This window comes from Meleagris gallopavo, chromosome 4 (genome assembly GCF_000146605.3).
Source record: "Meleagris gallopavo isolate NT-WF06-2002-E0010 breed Aviagen turkey brand Nicholas breeding stock chromosome 4, Turkey_5.1, whole genome shotgun sequence".
In the NCBI taxonomy this organism is placed as follows: domain Eukaryota; kingdom Metazoa; phylum Chordata; class Aves; order Galliformes; family Phasianidae; genus Meleagris; species Meleagris gallopavo.
Genome location: NC_015014.2, coordinates 28,537,043 through 28,542,826, shown reverse-complemented (window position 1 = coordinate 28,542,826; position 5,784 = coordinate 28,537,043).

The window sequence follows — 5,784 nt, the reverse complement described above, 5'->3', positions numbered from 1 at the left end:
AAATTTCGGGTTTGCCTCTTTATTTCTTCACCACCTTTATTTCTTTACCATCATTCAGTTCAAATCAAACTCCAGCAAGCAACTCTTTCCTCCCATAGGGAAGGCTTTACAGTGGGGTACAGGGTCAGGAGACGGCAGGCACTGGATGTCGAATGGGGACAAATAACAAAAGGGGCCCTTTTCCACCAAATGCTTCATGTCCTGGGAATATAGCCCCAGCAAAGTGCCCAGAGGATGGGTTGGGGTGTGCAATTCCCGAAAGAACAGATGGGTGCCAGCTTCAGAAATCCACAGTAATGCAGTCTATGGCCACCAGAAAACTCTTCTCTGCCGGTGGTATTTCCATATTAACAGCAGGGGAACCATTCTTTAGAGCTAAATCTATTTTCCCACGAGTATTTTAGAGGGCAAGACTTATGAGGAGCACCTGAGGTCGCTTGGTTTGTGCAGTCCAGAGGAGAGGAGGCTAAGGGGAGGACGCATGACAGCTGCAGCTCCTCACAGGCGACAGCAACAGGACCAAAGAGAACAGCATGGAGCTGTGTCAGAGGAGAGTCAGGTGAGGGTTAGGGAAAAGCACTCCATCAGAGGGTGGTTGACATGGAACAGGCTCCCCAGGGCAGTGGGCATGGCCCTGAGATTCCAGAATCCCTTTTGGACAGCCCAGCCACTCATGGAAGTGCTGCATGGCCCAACTGAGCCACAACACAGCCTTAACAGCAGCCAGAGCAGAAGGCACAACCTCAGCCCTGAGAGGTTCTAAATCCTAACTCTATGCTCCTCATGAGCAGGAGGGAGGCAAATGATGCAATAAAACTGTTTTGAAATATTTATAATTTTTTGTCCTGCTGATCATTTTCTCCACGAAGATGAGTACTGAATGTTATTGTTATCCCCATAAATAACTCCTTTTCTTAATTAAAACACTCCTGAACGGTGTTGCAGTTAATTAACAACACAGTGTGCAACTGGCACAGTCACTCACAGCTCAGGATTTCAATCAGCTCCTCTGATGACCATTTACCCTTCATAGGGGAAATGCCCATTCCTGGAGAGGATGACAAAAGCAAAGGGAAAGACTCCCAGACCAGTGAAAATAATAACCACTGACTAATGTTGTCAAACATATTAACCAGTTGATTAAAATTACGCTAAGTTATTTAATTATTTTTGCCAAAAAACCTTCACCGTCTAACTGAACTAAGCAATGGAAGATGGTTGACTTGTTATGGCAGCAACTGAAACTTCAGCATCCTTCTCCCAGCTGCATATATTGAAGAGTTGTTAAAAAAATAAAAACAATTATCAAGTTCATATACATTCATTTTCTTTGCAATATTCTTTGCAATATTAGAGCCAAGTTACTCAAATTTTCCAAAGAAAAACAACTGTGAGGAGAATTCCCTTCTCAGGAATGAAAGCAGCAGAAAAGGCTCGAAAGGGAGTTAGAATGGAAAAAATTGTGGAACCTTAGCTATAACATGCAATGAAAAAACTGTTTGCTATTTGTTACATCTATTCTGTGCTTTCTGATAAAAGCAGTCTCTATGTCAAGCATACAAAACAGCAAATGTAAAAATATCATTTGCTTTGGCTTAAAAACCTGACTTAAGCAAATGCTTCTGAAGCTAGAATGTTACATCTACAGACTGTAAAATAAAATATAACTTTCAGAGGAAGAGTAGCCTCTGCTTTGCCTAAGAGGGAGCCGAGGAAGGTTATATCTCTGTATGATTGCTCAATGTTATTCCATGCCTTTATTCAAGAAAACAACTTGAAGTCAGAGATGCTCTTCTAGAGAAAATTCCCACAGTTGTTGGGCTGTTTTTTTGGGGGTTGTTTTTTTTGTTTGTTTGTTTTGTTTCAGTTTATTGCTGTAGAAGGAAATTATAATATGACACAATCAAAAATCTTCATCCACAATACAAGAATTTACAATGGGTTATCATTCATTAAATAGCACTAAATCATATTCTGTCCTACTAAAGGCCTGACATGACTCTACTTGATTAAAAAGAAAAATCTGGTAGTGATCACTTAAGAGCTAGGATGTTTCTATTCTGATTTTTTTTTCTGTTGAATTTTTTTTCCATTTAAATGCCAACATAAGGACTGCTTCCTATCACCTATAAATGTATGCTTTCCAGGAGATGCGATGCTTGATGTGAATGAAGAAAAATAACATTCTATATGCAATTTCCATAAAAATGGGGAAAGAATGAATAAGCATTTCCCTCATTTATAGCAGAGAAAAGCACTTAATGTCAGTGCCATAGATAACCCCTCTCTTTGCTGTTGGTGAAAGTGGATAGAAAAAAAGAAAATCATAGAATCATTAAGGTTGGAAAAGATCACTAAGATCCTCTACTCCAACCATCAACCCTTCACCACCATGCCCACAAACTCATGTTGAACCAAAGGGCTCAACACATAGTGCTTTAATGATGCAGCCTATATGGCTGGCAAGTAAAATAGCAGCAAAATCAAGAGATACGGCAATTTCTTCCATCTTTTAAGAGGGCAAAATTAGGACAGTCATTCCGCGAGCTATGTGAGCTGTCTCCCTAGCTAGCTATGCACGTGATGGAGGGCAACTGTGAAGCTCAATATCTGCAGACAGAAAAATGCATTGCGGCTTTCCCCCTCTGCATACGCTTACTCGCCATTCTCTGGTTAAAGGGGACTTCCCATTTTTCTCTCCGCATAAGGAGAAGTCAAGAACAATCGGAAGTGGAGCCTTTGGAATATAACCAAGTGTGATAGAGAGAAGGAAGCCTGCTTCATTGCTCAAAATACAAATACCCAGGGGAGTATCTGAATTTATTACCAATCTAGGACTTGGTAACTCAAAGACAATAACTGCATAAACAACCTAAGCTTCCATCCCAAAGTTTGGCTCTTGTGTTCCAGTACCTGTCAGATTCTTTCAGCTGAAAGAGTTACTGGGACTTTTTTTTTTTTTTTCTACCAGTTTTACATAGCATATAAATCCTCTGAGCCTAAGCAGAATCATTTAGTACCTGTACCTTAAGTGGTGACACAAAGTATCCTCCTAAATGAGCTTCTCAATTAAGTCAGTGGACATTGATGGCATTACAGGAAGAACAGAACTAGTCCTTGTGCCTTTTTTGCTAGTATCCATAATAGGCAGCTTTATTTTTCTGTGTAACAAATACCAGAATACTGAATGTACTGGCTGCCAAGAAACGTAGAACAAACAGACTTACATGTTTTTCCCCTTATTTCCATCATTTGACCTTTGCTTTTTATGTTTTAGAAAAAAGGTGCAATTTTATTTACATGTACAATCTAGATTAAATACTAGTTTGTATGTAGAAAACTATGCAGACTTTGATCTTAGAATTAGACTTTCCATTTTTTGAAAGCAAAACATAATGGATTAATGGAAATCTTGAAATGTTAGGTTTTAGGATGATTCTCATTTCATATTTCTGATTCCTTCAGCCCAGACAAGTTCTCTTTGGGCTCCCTAGAGGCCTGAGGTATTAGTTCATAGCCCCCAACATACATCCTGACATAGTAGGTACTGAAATGACTCAGACTGCCCAGTTCAACAGCAACTTTAAAATCTGCAGAAGTATCACAAATTAGAGAGAGGATGAATGATTAAAACACAATTCACATGATGGGGAACAGAGCAAAAACTAACATGGAAGGAGCAAAGGTATGAGGAGAATAAACAGGAAGAAGTAAATTAAACAACAGTTAGGGATTTCTGTGGATGCTTCCTAGTAGTTTTTACCGCCTTGAGGTTTCAAACATGCAAATAACTTACTAATTCTTTTTTTTCAGTAATCAGACTCATCAACTTTAAACATTTCACTTTCATGTAAAAGTTCACATTTTTTACTTCTATGTATCTGCTTAAACTTGATTCTCACTGCCTGTATACAAGGAATACCTTACTTCTTTTACCCCATACTTAATGTCTGCCCCATACCATCCTCCTAATTTTACTAGTTTTCTAACTAATTTTAATTAGTTTTCTCTGGTGCCATGCAAGAATGTTCTTAATCTTTTTTAGCAAGGGATTTTCACAAAATCACAATAAATAGTCCACAATATTGAAATAGAAAGGAGGTGAAGAGGAAAGAAAAATTTAGTGCCAGCGTCTACACAAGGTTTCTTATTAAAATAAGGTATCATTTCTGATGTTAATTTTCCAATTCCACATAAATTTAATGGAAAAAAACCAAACCCTACTCATGCCTCCAAGTATCACCAGAATGTTTGTGCAATAAAATACTTATTACCCTAATACTTCACCTAAAACTGTGAGTGACACAAGGTTCTTCATGAAGAAAGTGATATGGAGTTACTGCTATAAAATGTGTGGGTTTGTTTGTTTGTTTGTAACGGACTTATCTAACTACATGTCATTTTTGCTATCTCCACCTGCACTGGTTTACAGATGGCCAACAACTCAGCACCACTGGGGCAGGAATAGGGAGCATTTTTGTGGAAATAACCCTTCCCAATTCACATGAAAACAACTGCAAGGCAAATGCTGCTTCATTGAAAGCCACAGCCTGCTACCCACCCAAGACAGAAAATCCCTTCCAGAGAAAAAAAAAAATTAATCAAGATATTAGAGGCTCTTCCTTACGTACACTAATTATACTGAAAGACTAAAAATTACTGCTCAGTTCCTTAACACTGAAGTTACAGGTGATAAACCCAGATGACCCTTTTCTCTGCAGTAAATCAAATATCATGCCTAGTTTTGACCTGGAGATTGACTTCACTTTCAATTACATCAATTAAACCCAGACTATATTTAATGTTTTCTAGCTGTAATTCTTGATGTGATCTTAGGAACAGGGAATACTTTGCCAATACTACCTTGAAAATTAGCTCTAGATATGCATAATTTTTTCCCTATAGGTTCATTATTCAATTCAAGGCAGGGGATAATGGTTAACACTTTCAGAAGCCAAGCACGGTAGTGCCCAGGTTACAATGCAAATGCAGCTGAGCTGAGTTAAACTGCAGTTCAGAAATTAACTTGTCATTCAAAGTGTTCCTGGGATGAGGAGAGCCTTCTCAAAAAGCAGCTTCCCCTCAAAACCAAAGACAATCAGTGTGCATCCCTGCCTCTTTTAAAACCTCTTGGATTTGCTTTGCAGACCTCCTTCTGCTTGTCACATATGAGCTTCCCAAGACATGTAAAACTATCTCCATTTCACAGTACACATAGAACAAGAACGTACATAACCTGTTTTCTCAAAAACACACGTGCTGCAAATAAAGATATCAAGTGTACTGACATTTCTGCATCGCAGCTTAAAATAACATCCTGTGCAATGCCTGTATACTGTGCATTATATTAACTCAGATTGGATTTTCTGAATGCTGGGTGTGCTTTCAAAGAATAACACCCCAGTTCCTGTACAATACATGACTATACTGGCTCCTAAGCTGGGAAACAAAGTTAAGAATGTGTGGGTTTTGGCTTCAAAATTAACCATGCTTTAGTAATCTAGTATACTAAACTGTTTCTTATTAATGTATCATGCAAATACTCTCCAGTCCTCCCGCAAGTCTGACACTTTCCCAACATATCAATAGCAAATGTTCTGTGAAATGCAGCTTTTCTGATGTAGGCCACCCTGACTTTCAGTGTGATCTCAACCCACCATCCAAATCTTCATGGCAGATGCAGAATGGGGTTGTTCTTTAATAAGGGAAACAATATTGGAAAAAATTGTTTGATACATCTTGTTTAGTTTTCTTCAGTAAAGACCCAACCATCTTCTCCCCTCC